Here is a 19,153-nt window from a genome sequence, read left to right as displayed (position 1 = left end):
TTCTCAAATATGTAGATTGAGTACATAAATTTATAAAAATATAATAGACATATTTCAACGCATGGCACATTACCAGAAATAGTTCGACTTTCAAACAGATTTAGCCTTGGTCTCTCGGTTAAGGCGTCTGACTAGAAATCAGATTCTCCATGGCAGCGTAGGTTCGAAACCTACCTACTGCAAACGGTCATTATTTTGCTTGAAATATATATTTTTTAATTAACAGCTCAGCCCAGAAATTTTTCTCAAATATGGGGATTGAATACATAAATTTATAAAAATATAATTGCCTTATATTTCAACGCATGGCACATCACCAGAAATAGTTCGACTTTCAAACAGATTTAGCCTTGGCCTGTCGGTTAAAGCGTCTGACTAGAAATCAGATTCCCTATGGCAGCGTAGGTTCGAAACCTACCTACTGAAAACGGCCATTGTTTTGCTTGAAATATATATTTTTTAATTAACAGCTCAGCCCAGAAATTTTTCTCAAATATGGGGATTGAATACATAAATTTATAAAAATATAATGGCCTTATATTTCAACGCATGGCACATCACCAGAAATAGTTCGACTTTCAAACAGATTTAGCCTTGGTCTGTCGGTTAAGGCGTCTGACTAGAATTCAGATTCTCCATGGCAGCGTAGGTTCGAAACCAACCTACTGCAAACGGTCATTGTTTTGCTTGAAATATATATTTTTTAATTAACAGTTCAGCCCAGAAATTTTCCTCAAATATGGGAATTGACTAAATAAATTTATAAAAATATAATGGCCTTATATTTCAACGCATGGCACATCACCAGAAATAGTTCGACTTTCAAACAGATTTAGCCTTGGTCTGTCGGTTAAGGCGTCTGACCAGAAATCAGATTCTCCACGGCAGCGTAGATTCGAAACCTACCTACTGCAAACGGCCATTGTTTTGCTTGAAATATATATTTTTTAATTAACAGGTCAGCCCAGAAATTTTCCTCAAATATGGGAATTGACTACATAAATTTATAAAAATATAATGGCCTTATATTTCAACGCATGGCACATCACCAGAAATAGTTCGACTTTCAAACAGATTTAGCCTTGGTCTGTCGGTTAAGGCGTCTGACTAGAAATCAGATTCTCTGTCAGCATAGGTTCGAAACCTACCTACTGCAAACGACCATTTGTTTTGCTTGAAATATAATTTTTATAATTAGCAGCTCAGCCCAGAAAATTTTGTCAATTATGGGGATTGAGTGCATAAATTTAAAACAATATGCATACATATGCCCTTATATTTCAAATGGCACATCACCAGAAATAGTCCTACTTTCAAACAGATTTAGCCCCGGTCTGTGGGTTAAGGCGTCTGACTAGAAATCAGATTCTCCATGGCAGCGTAAGTTCGATACCTACCTACTGCAAACGGCCATTGTTTTGCGTGAAATATATATTTTTTAATTAACAGCTCAGCTCAGAAATGTTTCTCAAATATGTAGATTGAGTACATAAATTTATAAAAATATAATAGACATATTTCAACGCATGGCACATTACCAGAAATAGTTCGACTTTCAAACAGATTTAGCCTTGGTCTCTCGGTTAAGGCGTCTGACTAGAAGTCAGATTCTCCATGGCAGCGTAGGTTCGAAACCTACCTACTGCAAACGGTCATTATTTTGCTTGAAATATATATTTTTTAATTAACAGCTCAGCCCAGAAATTTTTCTCAAATATGGGGATTGAGTACGTAAATTTATAAAAATATAATGGACTTATATTTCAACGCATGGCACATCACCAGAAATAGTTCGACTTTCAAACAGATTTAGCCTTGGTCTGTCGGTTAAGGCGTCTGACCAGAAATCAGATTCTCCATGGTAGCGTAGGTTCGAAACCTACCTACTGCAAACGGCCATTATTTTGCTTGAAATATAATTTTTGTAATTAGCAGCTCAGCCCAGAAAGTTTTGTCAATTATGGGGATTGAGTGCATAAATTTAAAAAAATATGCATACATATGCCCTTATATTTCAAATGGCACATCACCCGAAATAGTCTTATTTTCAAACAGATTTAGCCCTGGTCTGTCGGTTAAGGCGTCTGACTAGAAATCAGATTCTCTATGGCAGCGTAGGTTCGAAACCTACCTACTGCAAACGGCCATTGTTTTGCTTGAAATATATATTTTTTAATTAACAGGTCGGCCCAGAAATTTTTCTCAAATATGGGAATTGACTACATAAATTTATAAAAATATAATATCCTTATATTTCAACGCATGGCACATCACCAGAAATAGTTCGACTTTCAAACAGATTTAGCCTTGGTCTGTCGGTTAATGCGTCTGACTAGAAATCAGATTCTCCATGGCAGCGTAGGTTCGAAACCTACCTACTGCAAACGGTCATTATTTTGCTTGAAATATATATTTTTTAATTAACAGCTCAGCCCAGAAATTTTTCTCAAATATGGGGATTGAATACGTAAATTTATAAAAATATAATGGACTTATATTTCAACGCATGGCACATCACCAGAAATAGTTCGACTTTCAAACAGATTTAGCCTTGGTCTGTCGGTTAAGGCGTCTGACTAGAAATCAGATTCTCCATGGCAGCGTAGGTTCGAAACCTACCTACTGCAAACGGCCATTATTTTGCTTGAAATATAATTTTTGTAATTAGCAGCTCAGCCCAGAAAAGTTTGTCAATTATGGGGATTGAGTGCATAAATTTAAAATAATATGCATACATATGCCCTTATATTTGAAATGGCACATCACCAGAAATAGTCCTACTTTCAAACAGATTTAGCCCTGGTCTGTCGGTTAAGGCGTCTGACTAGAAATCAGATTCTCCATGGCAGCGTAAGTTCGATACCTACTTACTGCAAACGGCCATTGTTTTGCGTGAAATATATATTTTTTAATTTACAGCTCGGCCCAGAAATTTTTCTCAAATATGTTGATTGACTACATAAATTTATAAAAATATAATATCCTTATATTTCAACGCATGGCACATCACCAGAAATAGTTCGACTTTCAAACAGATTTAGCCTTGGTCTGTCGGTTAAGGCGTCTGACTCGAAATCAGATCCTCTATCAGCATAGGTTCGAAACCTACCTACTGCAAACGACCATTTGTTTTGCTTGAAATATAATTTTTGTAATTAGCAGCTCAGCCCAGAAAATTTTGTCAATTATGGGGATTGAGTGCATAAATTTAAAACAATATGCATACATATGCCCTTATATTTCAAATGGCACATCACCCGAAATAGTCTTATTTTCAAACAGATTTAGCCCTGGTCTGTCGGTTAAGGCGTCTGACTAGAAATCAGATTCTCTATGGCAGCGTAGGTTCGAAACCTACCTACTGCAAACGGCCATTGTTTTGCTTGAAATATATATTTTTTAATTAACAGCTAAGCCCAGAAATTTTTCTCAAATATGGGGATTGAATACATAAATTTATAAAAATATAATGGCCTTATATTTCAACGCATGGCACAACAACAGAAATAGTTCGACTTTCAAACAGATTTAGCCTTGGTCTGTCAGTTAAGGCGTCTGACTAGAAATCAGATTCCCTATGGCAGCGTTGGTTCGAAACCTACCTACTGCAAACGGCCATTGTTTTGCTTGAAATATATATTTTTTAATTAACAGCTCAGCCCAGAAATTTTTCTCAAATATGGGGATTGAATACATAAATTTATAAAAATATAATGGCCTTATATTTCAACGCATGGCACATCAACAGAAATAGTTCGACTTTCAAACAGATTTAGCCTTGGTCTGCCGGTTAAGGCGTCTGACTAGAAATCAGATTCTCTATGGCAGCTTAGGTTCGAAACCTACCTACTGCAAACGGCCATTGTTTTGCTTGAAATATATATTTTTTAATTAACTGCCCAGCCCAGAAATTTTTCTCAAATATGGGGATTGAATACATAAATTTATAAAAATATAATTGCCTTATATTTCAACGCATGGCACATCACCAGAAATAGTTCGACTTTCAAACAGATTTAGCCTTGGCCTGTCGGTTAAAGCGTCTGACTAGAAATCAGATTCCCTATGGCAGCGTAGGTTCGAAACCTACCTACTGAAAACGGCCATTGTTTTGCTTGAAATATATATTTTTTAATTAACAGCTCAGCCCAGAAATTTTTCTCAAATATGGGGATTGAATACATAAATTTATAAAAATATAATGGCCTTATATTTCAACGCATGGCACATCACCAGAAATAGTTCGACTTTCAAACAGATTTAGCCTTGGTCTGTCGGTTAAGGCGTCTGACTAGAATTCAGATTCTCCATGGCAGCGTAGGTTCGAAACCAACCTACTGCAAACGGTCATTGTTTTGCTTGAAATATATATTTTTTAATTAACAGTTCAGCCCAGAAATTTTCCTCAAATATGGGAATTGACTAAATAAATTTATAAAAATATAATGGCCTTATATTTCAACGCATGGCACATCACCAGAAATAGTTCGACTTTCAAACAGATTTAGCCTTGGTCTGTCGGTTAAGGCGTCTGACCAGAAATCAGATTCTCCACGGCAGCGTAGATTCGAAACCTACCTACTGCAAACGGCCATTGTTTTGCTTGAAATATATATTTTTTAATTAACAGGTCAGCCCAGAAATTTTCCTCAAATATGGGAATTGACTACATAAATTTATAAAAATATAATGGCCTTATATTTCAACGCATGGCACATCACCAGAAATAGTTCGACTTTCAAACAGATTTAGCCTTGGTCTGTCGGTTAAGGCGTCTGACTAGAAATCAGATTCTCTGTCAGCATAGGTTCGAAACCTACCTACTGCAAACGACCATTTGTTTTGCTTGAAATATAATTTTTATAATTAGCAGCTCAGCCCAGAAAATTTTGTCAATTATGGGGATTGAGTGCATAAATTTAAAACAATATGCATACATATGCCCTTATATTTCAAATGGCACATCACCAGAAATAGTCCTACTTTCAAACAGATTTAGCCCCGGTCTGTGGGTTAAGGCGTCTGACTAGAAATCAGATTCTCCATGGCAGCGTAAGTTCGATACCTACCTACTGCAAACGGCCATTGTTTTGCGTGAAATATATATTTTTTAATTAACAGCTCAGCTCAGAAATGTTTCTCAAATATGTAGATTGAGTACATAAATTTATAAAAATATAATAGACATATTTCAACGCATGGCACATCACCAGAAATAGTTCGACTTTCAAACAGATTTAGCCTTGGTCTGTCGGTTAATGCGTCTGACTAGAAATCAGATTCTCCATGGCAGCGTAGGTTCGAAACCTACCTACTGCAAACGGTCATTATTTTGCTTGAAATATATATTTTTTAATTAACAGCTCAGCCCAGAAATTTTTCTCAAATATGGGGATTGAATACGTAAATTTATAAAAATATAATGGACTTATATTTCAACGCATGGCACATCACCAGAAATAGTTCGACTTTCAAACAGATTTAGCCTTGGTCTGTCGGTTAAGGCGTCTGACTAGAAATCAGATTCTCCATGGCAGCGTAGGTTCGAAACCTACATACTGCAAACGGCCATTATTTTGCTTGAAATATAATTTTTGTAATTAGCAGTGCATAAATTTAAAACAATATGCATATATATGCCCTTATATTTCAAATGGCACATCACCAGAAATAGTCCTATTTTCAAACAGATTTAGCCCTGGTCTGTCGGTTAAGGCGTCTGACTAGAAATCAGATTCTCCATGGCAGCGTAGGTTCGAAACCTACCTACTGCAAACGGCTATTATTTTGCTTGAAATATAATTTTTGTAATTAGCAGCTCAGCCCAGAAAATTTTGTCAATTATGGGGATTGAGTGCATAAATTTAAAACAACATGCATACATATGCCCTTATATTTCAAATGGCACATCACCAGAAATAATCCTACTTTCAAACAGATTTAGCACTGGTCTGTCTTTTAAGGCGTCTGACTAGAAATCAGATTCCCTATGGCAGCGTAGGTTCTGCAAACGACCATTGTTTTGCTTGAAATATATATTTTTTAATTAACAGCTCGGCCCAGAAATTTTTCTCAAATATGGGGATTGAATACATAAATTTATAAAAATATAATGGCCTTTTATTTCAACGCATGGCACAACAACAGAAATAGTTCGACTTTCAAACAGATTTAGCCTTGGTCTGTCGGTTAAGGCGTCTGACTAGAGATCAGATTCTCCATGGCAGCGTAGGTTCGAAACCTACCTATTGCAAACGGCCATTATTTTGCTTGAAATATATATTTTTTAATTAACAGCTCAGCCCAGAAATTTTTCTCAAATATGGGGATTGAGTATATAAATTTATAAAAATATAATGGACTTATATTTCAACGCATGGCACATTACCAGAAATAGTTCGACTTTCAAACAGATTTAGCCTTGGTCTCTCGGTTAAGGCGTCTGACTAGAAATCAGATTCTCCACGGCAGCGTAGGTTCGAAACCCACCTACTGCAAACGGTCATTATTTTGCTTGAAATATATATTTTTTAATTAACAGCTCAGCCCAGAAATTTTTCTCAAATATGGGGATTGAGTACGTAAATTTATAAAAATATAATGGACTTATATTTCAACGCATGGCACATCACCAGAAATAGTTCGACTTTCAAACAGATTTAGCCTTGGTCTGTCGGTTAAGGCGTCTGACCAGAAATCAGATTCTCCATGGCAGCGTAGGTTCGAAATCTACCTATTGCAAACGGCCATTATTTTGCTTGAAATATAATTTTTGTAATTAGCAGCTCAGCCCAGAAAATTTTGTCAATTATGGGGATTGAGTGCATAAATTTAAAACAATATGAATACATATGCCCTTATATTTCAAATGGCACATCACCAGAAATAATCCTACTTTCAAACAGATTTAGCACTGGTCTGTCGGTTAAGGCGTCTGACTAGAAATCAGATTCCCTATGGCAGCGTAGGTTCGAAACCTACCTACTGCAAACGACCATTGTTTTGCTTGAAATATATATTTTTTAATTAACAGCTCGGCCCAGAAATATTTCTCAAATATGGGGATTGAATACATAAATTTATAAAAATATAATGGCCTTATATTTCAACGCATGGCACAACAACAGAAATAGTTCGACTTTCAAACAGATTTAGCCTTGGTCTGTCGGTTAAGGCGTCTGACTAGAGATCAGATTCTCCATGGCAGCGTAGGTTCGAAACCTACCTACTGCAAACGACCATTGTTTTGCTTGAAATATATATTTTTTAATTAACAGCTCAGCTCAGAAATTTTTCTCAAATATGGGGATTGAGTATATAAATTTATAAAAATATAATGGACTTATATTTCAACGCATGGCACATTAGCAGAAATAGTTCGACTTTCAAACAGATTTAGCCTTGGTCTCTCGGTTAAATCGTCTGACTAGAAATCAGATTCTCCATGGCAGCGTAGTTTCGAAACTTACCTACTGCAAACGGTCATTATTTTGCTTGAAATATATATTTTTTAATTAACAGCTCAGTCCAGAAATTTTTCGCAAATATGGGGATTGAGTACGTAAATTTTTAAAAATATAATGGACTTATATTTCAACGCATGGCACATCACCAGAAATAGTTCGACTTTCAAACAGATTTAGCCTTGGTCTGTCGGTTAAGGCGTCAGACTAGAAATCAGATTCTCCATGGCATCGTATGTTCGAAACCTACCTACTGCAAACGGCCATTGTTTTTCTTGAAATATATATTTTTTAATTAACAGGTCAGCCCAGAAATTTTCCACAAATATGGGAATTGACTACATAAATTTATAAAAATATAATGGCCTTATATTTCAACGCATTTCACATCACCAGAAATAGTTCGACTTTCAAACAGATTTAGCCTTGGTCTGTCGGCTAAGGCGTCTGACTAGAAATCAGATTCTCTATCAGCATAGGTTCGAAACCTACCTACTGCAAACGACCATTTGTTTTGCTTGAAATATAATTTTTGTAATTAGCAGCTCAGCCCAGAAAATTTTGTCAATTATGGGGATTGAGTGCATAAATTTAAAACAATATGCATACATATGCCCTTATATTTCAAATGGCACATCACCAGAAATAGTCCTACTTTCAAACAGATTTAGCAATGGTCTGTCGGTTAAGGCGTCTGACTAGAATTCAGATTCTCTATGGCAGCGTAGGTTCGAAACCTACCTACTGCAAACGGCCATTATTTTGCTTGAAATATAATTTTTGTAATTAGCAGCTCAGCCCAGAAAATTTTGTCAATTATGGGGATTGAGTGCATAAATTTAAAACAATATGCATACATATGCCCTTATATTTCAAATGGCACATCACCAGAAATAGTCCTATTTTCAAACAGATTTAGCCCTGGTCTGTCGGTTAAGGCGTCTGACTAGAAATCAGATTCTCTATGGCAGCGTAGGTTCGAAACCTACCTACCGCAAACGGCCATTGTTTTGCTTGAAATATAATTTTTGTAATTAGCAGCTCAGCCCAGAAAATTTTGTCAATTATGGGGATTGAGTGCATAAATTTAAAACAATATGCATACATATGCCCTTATATTTCAAATGGCACATCACCAGAAATAGTCCTACTTTCAAACAGATTTAGCCCTGGTCTGTCGGTTAAGGCGTCTGACTAGAAATCAGATTCTCTATGGCAGCGGAAGTTCGAAACCTACCTACTGCAAACGACCATTGTTTTGCTTGAAATATATATTTTTTAATTAACAGCTAAGCCCAGAAATTTTTCTCAAATATGGGGATTGAATACATAAATTTATAAAAATATAATGGCCTTATATTTCAACGCATGGCACAACAACAGAAATAGTTCGACTTTCAAACAGATTTAGCCTTGGTCTGTCGGTTAAGGCGTCTGACTAGAAATCAGATTCCCTATGGCAGCGTTGGTTCGAAACCTACCTACTGCAAACGGCCATTGTTTTGCTTGAAATGTATATTTTTTAATTAACAGCTCAGCCCAGAAATTTTTCTCAAATATGGGGATTGAATACATAAATTTATAAAAATATAATGGCCTTATATTTCAACGCATGGCACATCAACAGAAATAGTTCGACTTTCAAACAGATTTAGCCTTGGTCTGCCGGTTAAGGCGTCTGACTAGAAATCAGATTCTCTATGGCAGCGTAGGTTCGAAACCTACCTACTGCAAACGGCCATTGTTTTGCTTGAAATATATATTTTTTAATTAACAGCCCAGCCCAGAAATTTTTCTCAAATATGGGGATTGAATACATAAATTTATAAAAATATAATTGCCTTATATTTCAACGCATGGCACATCACCAGAAATAGTTCGACTTTCAAACAGATTTAGCCTTGGCCTGTCGGTTAAAGCGTCTGACTAGAAATCAGATTCCCTATGGCAGCGTAGGTTCGAAACCTACCTACTGAAAACGGCCATTGTTTTGCTTGAAATATATATTTTTTAATTAACAGCTCAGCCCAGAAATTTTTCTCAAATATGGGGATTGAATACATAAATTTATAAAAATATAATGGCCTTATATTTCAACGCATGGCACATCACCAGAAATAGTTCGACTTTCAAACAGATTTAGCCTTGGTCTGTCGGTTAAGGCGTCTGACTAGAAATCAGATTCTCTGTCAGCATAGGTTCGAAACCTACCTACTGCAAACGACCATTTGTTTTGCTTGAAATATAATTTTTATAATTAGCAGCTCAGCCCAGAAAATTTTGTCAATTATGGGGATTGAGTGCATAAATTTAAAACAATATGCATACATATGCCCTTATATTTCAAATGGCACATCACCAGAAATAGTCCTACTTTCAAACAGATTTAGCCCCGGTCTGTGGGTTAAGGCGTCTGACTAGAAATCAGATTCTCCATGGCAGCGTAAGTTCGATACCTACCTACTGCAAACGGCCATTGTTTTGCGTGAAATATATATTTTTTAATTAACAGCTCAGCTCAGAAATGTTTCTCAAATATGTAGATTGAGTACATAAATTTATAAAAAAATAATAGACATATTTCAACGCATGGCACATTACCAGAAATAGTTCGACTTTCAAACAGATTTAGCCTTGGTCTCTCGGTTAAGGCGTCTGACTAGAAATCAGATTCTCCATGGCAGCGTAGGTTCGAAACCTACCTACTGCAAACGGTCATTATTTTGCTTGAAATATATATTTTTTAATTAACAGCTCAGCCCAGAAATTTTTCTCAAATATGGGGATTGAGTACGTAAATTTATAAAAATATAATGGACTTATATTTCAACGCATGGCACATCACCAGAAATAGTTCGACTTTCAAACAGATTTAGCCTTGGTCTCTCGGTTAAGGCGTCTGACCAGAAATCAGATTCTCCATGGCAGCGTAGGTTCGAAACCTACCTACTGCAAACGGCCATTATTTTGCTTGAAATATAATTTTTGTAATTAGCAGCTCAGCCCAGAAAATTTTGTCAATTATGGGGATTGAGTGCATAAATTTAAAACAATATGCATACATATGCCCTTATATTTCAAATGGCACATCACCCGAAATAGTCTTATTTTCAAACAGATTTAGCCCTGGTCTGTCGGTTAAGGCGTCTGACTAGAAATCAGATTCTCTATGGCAGCGTAGGTTCGAAACCTACCTACTGCAAACGGCCATTGTTTTGCTTGAAATATATATTTTTTAATTAACAGGTCGGCCCAGAAATTTTTCTCAAATATGGGAATTGACTACATAAATTTATAAAAATATAATATCCTTATATTTCAACGCATGGCACATCACCAGAAATAGTTCGACTTTCAAACAGATTTAGCCTTGGTCTGTCGGTTAATGCGTCTGACTAGAAATCAGATTCTCCATGGCAGCGTAGGTTCGAAACCTACCTACTGCAAACGGTCATTATTTTGCTTGAAATATATATTTTTTAATTAACAGCTCAGCCCAGAAATTTTTCTCAAATATGGGGATTGAATACGTAAATTTATAAAAATATAATGGACTTATATTTCAACGCATGGCACATCACCAGAAATAGTTCGACTTTCAAACAGATTTAGCCTTGGTCTGTCGGTTAAGGCGTCTGACTAGAAATCAGATTCTCCATGGCAGCGTAGGTTCGAAACCTACCTACTGCAAACGGCCATTATTTTGCTTGAAATATAATTTTTGTAATTAGCAGCTCAGCCCAGAAAAGTTTGTCAATTATGGGGATTGAGTGCATAAATTTAAAATAATATGCATACATATGCCCTTATATTTGAAATGGCACATCACCAGAAATAGTCCTACTTTCAAACAGATTTAGCCCTGGTCTGTCGGTTAAGGCGTCTGACTAGAAATCAGATTCTCCATGGCAGCGTAAGTTCGATACCTACTTACTGCAAACGGCCATTGTTTTGCGTGAAATATATATTTTTTAATTTACAGCTCGGCCCAGAAATTTTTCTCAAATATGTTGATTGACTACATAAATTTATAAAAATATAATATCCTTATATTTCAACGCATGGCACATCACCAGAAATAGTTCGACTTTCAAACAGATTTAGCCTTGGTCTGTCGGTTAAGGCGTCTGACTCGAAATCAAATCCTCTATCAGCATAGGTTCGAAACCTACCTACTGCAAACGACCATTTGTTTTGCTTGAAATATAATTTTTGTAATTAGCAGCTCAGCCCAGAAAATTTTGTCAATTATGGGGATTGAGTGCATAAATTTAAAACAATATGCATACATATGCACTTATATTTCAAATGGCACATCACCAGAAATAGTCCTACTTTCAAACAGATTTAGCCCTGGTCTGTCGGTTAAGGCGTCTGACTAGAAATCAGATTCTCCATGGCAGCGTAAGTTCGATACCTACTTACTGCAAACGGCCATTGTTTTGTGTGAAATATATATTTTTTAATTAACAGCTCGGCTCAGAAATTTTTCTCAAATATGGGGATTGAGTATATAAATTTATAAAAATATAATGGACTTATATTTCAACGCATGGCACATTAGCAGAAATAGTTCGACTTTCAAACAGATTTAGCCTTGGTCTCTCGGTTAAGGCGTCTGACTAGAAATCAGATTCTCCATGGCAGCGTAGTTTCGAAACCTACCTACTGCAAACGGTCATTATTTTGCTTGAAATATAATTTTTGTAATTAGCAGCTCAGCCCAGAAAAGTTTGTCAATTATGGGGATTGAGTGCATAAATTTAAAATAATATGCATACATATGCCCTTATATTTGAAATGGCACATCACCAGAAATAGTCCTACTTTCAAACAGATTTAGCCCTGGTCTGTCTGTTAAGGCGTCTGACTAGAAATCAGATTCTCAATGGCAGCGTAGGTTCGAAACCTACCTACTGCAAACGGCCATTATTTTGCTTGAAATATAATTTTTGTAATTAGCAGCTCAGCCCAGAAAATTTTGTCAATTATGGGGACTGAGTGCATAAATTTAAAACAATATGCATACATATGCCCTTATATTTCAAATGGCACATCACCAGAAATAGACCTATTTTCAAACAGATTTAGCCCTGGTCTGTCGGTTAAGGCGTCTGACTAGAAATCAGATTCTCTATGGCAGCGTAGGTTCGAAACCTACCTACTGCAAACGGCCATTGTTTTGCTTGAAATATATATTTTTTAATTAACAGGTCGGCCCAGAAATTTTTCTCAAATATGGGGATTGACTACATAAATTTATAAAAATATAATATCCTTATATTTCAACGCATGGCACATCACCAGAAATAGTTCGACTTTCAAACAGATTTAGCCTTGGTCTGTCGGTTAAGGCGTCTGACTAGAAATCAGATTCTCCATGGCATCGTAGGTTCGAAACCTACCTACTGCAAACGGCCATTGTTTTGCTTGAAATATATATTTTTTAATTAACAGGTCAGCCCAGAAATTTTCCTCAAATATGGGAATTGACTACATAAATTTATAAAAATATAATGGCCTTATATTTCAACGCATTTCACATCACCAGAAATAGTTCGACTTTCAAAAAGATTTTGCCTTGGTCTGTCGGTTAAGGCGTCTGACTAGAAATCAGATTCTCCATGGCATCGTAGGTTCGAAACCTACCTACTGCAAACGGCCATTGTTTTGCTTGAAATATATATTTTTTAATTAACAGGTCAGCCCAGAAATTTTCCTCAAATATGGGAATTGACTACATAAATTTATAAAAATATAATATCCTTATATTTCAACGCATGGCACATCACCAGAAATAGTTCGACTTTCAAACAGATTTAGCCTTGGTCTGTCGGTTAAGGCGTCTGACTAGAAATCAGATTCTCCATGGCATCGTAGGTTCGAAACCTACCTACTGCAAACGGCCATTGTTTTGCTTGAAATATATATTTTTTAATTAACAGGTCAGCCCAGAAATTTTCCTCAAATATGGGAATTGACTACATAAATTTATAAAAATATAATATCCTTATATTTCAACGCATGGCACATCACCAGAAATAGTTCGACTTTCAAACAGATTTAGCCTTGGTCTGTCGGTTAAGGCGTCTGACTAGAAATCAGATTCTCCATGGCATCGTAGGTTCGAAACCTACCTACTGCAAACGGCCATTGTTTTGCTTGAAATATATATTTTTTAATTAACAGGTGAGCCCAGAAATTTTCCTCAAATATGGGAATTGACTACATAAATTTATAAAAATATAATATCCTTATATTTCAACGCATGGCACATCACCAGAAATAGTTCGACTTTCAAACAGATTTAGCCTTGGTCTGTCGGTTAAGGCGTCTGACTAGAAATCAGATTCTCCATGGCATCGTAGGTTCGAAACCTACCTACTGCAAACGGCCATTGTTTTGCTTGAAATATATATTTTTTAATTAACAGGTCAGCCCAGAAATTTTCCTCAAATATGGGAATTGACTACATAAATTTATAAAAATATAATGGCCTTATATTTCAACGCATTTCACATCACCAGAAATAGTTCGACTTTCAAAAAGATTTTGCCTTGGTCTGTCGGTTAAGGCGTCTGACTCGAAATCAGATCCTCTATCAGCATAGGTTCGAAACCTACCTACTGCAAACGACCATTTGTTTTGCTTGAAATATAATTTTTGTAATTAGCAGCTCAGCCCAGAAAATTTTGTCAATTATGGGGATTGAGTGCATAAATTTAAAACAATATGCATACATATGCCCTTATATTTCAAATGGCACATCACCAGAAATAGTCCTACTTTCAAACAGATTTAGCCCTGGTCTGTCGGTTAAGGCGTCTGACTAGAAATCAGATTCTCCATGGCAGCGTAGTTTCGAAACCTACCTACTGCAAACGGTCATTATTTTGCTTGAAATATATATTTTTTAATTGACAGCTCAGCCCAGAAATTTTTCGCAAATATTTGGATTGAGTACGTAAATTTATAAAAATATAATGGACTTATATTTCAACGCATGGCACATCACCAGAAATAGTTCGACTTTCAAACAGATTTAGCCTTGGTCTGTCGGTTAAGGCGTCTGACTAGAAATCAGATTCTCCATGGCATCGTAGGTTCGAAACCTACCTACTGCAAACGGCCATTGTTTTGCTTGAAATATATATTTTTTAATTAACAGGTCAGCCCAGAAATTTTCCTCAAATATGGGAATTGACTACATAAATTTATAAAAATATAATGGCCTTATATTTCAACGCATTTCACATCACCAGAAATAGTTCGACTTTCAAAAAGATTTTGCCTTGGTCTGTCGGTTAAGGCGTCTGACTAGAAATCAGATTCTCCATGGCATCGTAGGTTCGAAACCTACCTACTGCAAACGGCCATTGTTTTGCTTGAAATATATATTTTTTAATTAACAGGTCAGCCCAGAAATTTTCCTCAAATATGGGAATTGACTACATAAATTTATAAAAATATAATGGCCTTATATTTCAACGCATTTCACATCACCAGAAATAGTTCGACTTTCAAACAGATTTAGCCTTGGTCTGTCGGTTAAGGCGTCTGACTAGAAATCAGATTCTCCATAGCAGCGTAGGTTCGAAACCTACCTACTGCAAACGGCCATTATTTTGCTTGAAATATAATTTTTGTAATTAGCAGCTCAGCCCAGAAAAGTTTGTCAATTATGGGGATTGAGTGCATAAATTTAAAATAATATGCATACATATGCCCTTATATTTGAAATGGCACATCACCAGAAATAGTCCTACTTTCAAACAGATTTAGCCCTGGTCTGTCTGTTAAGGCGTCTGACTAGAAATCAGATTCTCTATGGCAGCGTAGGTTCGAAACCTACCTACTGCAAACGGCCATTATTTTGCTTGAAATATAATTTTTGTAATTAGCAGCTCAGCCCAGAAAATTTTGTCAATTATGGGGACTGAGTGCATAAATTAAAAACAATATGCATACATATGCCCTTATATTTCAAATGGCACATCACCAGAAATAGACCTATTTTCAAACAGATTTAGCCCTGGTCTGTCGGTTAAGGCGTCTGACTAGAAATCAGATTCTCTATGGCAGCGTAGGTTCGAAACCTACCTACTGCAAACGGCCATTGTTTTGCTTGAAATATATATTTTTTAATTAACAGGTCGGCCCAGAAATTTTTCTCAAATATGGGGATTGACTACATAAATTTATAAAAATATAATATCCTTATATTTCAACGCATGGCACATCACCAGAAATAGTTCGACTTTCAAACAGATTTAGCCTTGGTCTGTCGGTTAAGGCGTCTGACTAGAAATCAGATTCTCCATGGCATCGTAGGTTCGAAACCTACCTACTGCAAACGGTCATTATTTTGCTTGAAATATATATTTTTAAATTAACAGCTCAGCCCAGAAATTTTTCGCAAATATTTGGATTGAGTACGTAAATTTATAAAAATATAATGGACTTATATTTCAACGCATGGCACATCACCAGAAATAGTTCGACTTTCAAACAGATTTAGCCTTGGTCTGTCGGTTAAGGCGTCTGACTAGAAATCAGATTCTCCATGGCATCGTAGGTTCGAAACCTACCTACTGCAAACGGCCATTGTTTTGCTTGAAATATATATTTTTTAATTAACAGGTCAGCCCAGAAATTTTCCTCAAATATGGGAATTGACTACATAAATTTATAAAAATATAATGGCCTTATATTTCAACGCATTTCACATCACCAGAAATAGTTCGACTTTCAAAAAGATTTTGCCTTGGTCTGTCGGTTAAGGCGTCTGACTAGAAATCAGATTCTCCATGGCATCGTAGGTTCGAAACCTACCTACTGCAAACGGCCATTGTTTTGCTAGAAATATATATTTTTTAATTAACAGGTCAGCCCAGAAATTTTCCTCAAATATGGGAATTGACTACATAAATTTATAAAAATATAATGGCCTTATATTTCAACGCATTTCACATCACCAGAAATAGTTCGACTTTCAAACAGATTTAGCCTTGGTCTGTCGGTTAAGGCGTCTGACTAGAAATCAGATTCTCCATAGCAGCGTAGGTTCGAAACCTACCTACTGCAAACGGCCATTATTTTGCTTGAAATATAATTTTTGTAATTAGCAGCTCAGCCCAGAAAAGTTTGTCAATTATGGGGATTGAGTGCATAAATTTAAAATAATATGCATACATATGCCCTTATATTTGAAATGGCACATCACCAGAAATAGTCCTACTTTCAAACAGATTTAGCCCTGGTCTGTCTGTTAAGGCGTCTGACTAGAAATCAGATTCTCTATGGCAGCGTAGGTTCGAAACCTACCTACTGCAAACGGCCATTATTTTGCTTGAAATATAATTTTTGTAATTAGCAGCTCAGCCCAGAAAATTTTGTCAATTATGGGGACTGAGTGCATAAATTAAAAACAATATGCATACATATGCCCTTATATTTCAAATGGCACATCACCAGAAATAGACCTATTTTCAAACAGATTTAGCCCTGGTCTGTCGGTTAAGGCGTCTGACTAGAAATCAGATTCTCTATCAGCAGAGGTTCGAAACCTACCTACTGCAAACGACCATTTGTTTTGCTTGAAATATAATTTTTGTAATTAGCAGCTCAGCCCAGAAAATTTTGTCAATTATGGGGATTGAGTGCATAAATTTAAAACAATATGCATACATATGCCTTTATATTTCAAATGGCACATCACCAGAAATAGTCCTACTTTCAAACAGATTTAGCCCTGGTCTGTCGGTTAAGGCGTCTGACTAGAATTCAGATTCTCTATGGCAGCGTAGGTTCGAAACCTACCTACTGAAACGGCCATTATTTTGCTTGAAATATAATTTTTGTAATTAGCAGCTCAGCCCAGAAAAATTTGTCAATTATGGGGATTGAGTGCATAAATTTAAAACAATATGCATACATATGCCCTTATATTTCAAATGGCACATCACCAGAAATAGTCCTACTTTCAAACAGATTTAGCCCTGGTCTGTCGGTTAAGGCGTCTGACTAGAAATCAGATTCTCCATGGCAGCGTAAGTTCGATACCTACTTACTGCAAACGGCCATTGTTTTGCGTGAAATATATATTTTTTAATTAACAGCTCGGCTCAGAAATTTTTCTCAAATATGGGGATTGAGTATATAAATTTATAAAAATATAATGGACTTATATTTCAACGCATGGCACATTAGCAGAAATAGTTCGACTTTCAAACAGATTTAGCCTTGGTCTCTCGGTTAAGGCGTCTGACTAGAAATCAGATTCTCCATGGCAGCGTAGTTTCGAAACCTACCTACTGCAAACGGTCATTATTTTGCTTGAAATATAATTTTTGTAATTAGCAGCTCAGCCCAGAAAAGTTTGTCAATTATGGGGATTGAGTGCATAAATTTAAAATAATATGCATACATATGCCCTTATATTTGAAATGGCACATCACCAGAAATAGTCCTACTTTCAAACAGATTTAGCCCTGGTCTGTCTGTTAAGGCGTCTGACTAGAAATCAGATTCTCAATGGCAGCGTAGGTTCGAAACCTACCTACTGCAAACGGCCATTATTTTGCTTGAAATATAATTTTTGTAATTAGCAGCTCAGCCCAGAAAATTTTGTCAATTATGGGGACTGAGTGCATAAATTTAAAACAATATGCATACATATGCTCTTATATTTCAAATGGCACATCACCAGAAATAGACCTATTTTCAAACAGATTTAGCCCTGGTCTGTCGGTTAAGGCGTCTGACTAGAAATCAGATTCTCTATGGCAGCGTAGGTTCGAAACCTACCTACTGCAAACGGCCATTGTTTTGCTTGAAATATATATTTTTTAATTAACAGGTCGGCCCAGAAATTTTTCTCAAATATGGGGATTGACTACATAAATTTATAAAAATATAATATCCTTATATTTCAACGCATGGCACATCACCAGAAATAGTTCGACTTTCAAACAGATTTAGCCTTGGTCTGTCGGTTAAGGCGTCTGACTCGATATCAGATCCTCTATCAGCATAGGTTCGAAACCTACCTACTGCAAACGACCATTTGTTTTGCTTGAAATATAATTTTTGTAATTAGCAGCTCAGCCCAGAAAATTTTGTCAATTATGGGGATTGAGTGCATAAATTTAAAACAATATGCATACATATGCCCTTATATTTCAAATGGCACATCACCAGAAATAGTCCTACTTTCAAACAGATTTAGCCCTGGTCTGTCGGTTAAGGCGTCTGACTAGAAATCAGATTCTCCATGGCAGCGTAGTTTCGAAACCTACCTACTGCAAACGGTCATTATTTTGCTTGAAATATATATTTTTTAATTAACAGCTCAGCCCAGAAATTTTTCGCAAATATTTGGATTGAGTACGTAAATTTATAAAAATATAATGGACTTATATTTCAACGCATGGCACATCACCAGAAATAGTTCGACTTTCAAACAGATTTAGCCTTGGTCTGTCGGTTAAGGCGTCTGACTAGAAATCAGATTCTCCATGGCATCGTAGGTTCGAAACCTACCTACTGCAAACGGCCATTGTTTTGCTTGAAATATATATTTTTTAATTAACAGGTCAGCCCAGAAATTTTCCTCAAATATGGGAATTGACTACATAAATTTATAAAAATATAATGGCCTTATATTTCAACGCATTTCACATCACCAGAAA

The sequence above is a fragment of the Cylas formicarius genome, unplaced genomic scaffold (genome assembly GCF_029955315.1).
Source record: "Cylas formicarius isolate icCylForm1 unplaced genomic scaffold, icCylForm1.1 PGA_scaffold_16__1_contigs__length_5364039, whole genome shotgun sequence".
Taxonomy (NCBI): domain Eukaryota; kingdom Metazoa; phylum Arthropoda; class Insecta; order Coleoptera; family Brentidae; genus Cylas; species Cylas formicarius.
The sequence above is the reverse complement of the archived record's forward strand: the minus strand, read 5'-3'. Positions refer to the sequence as shown.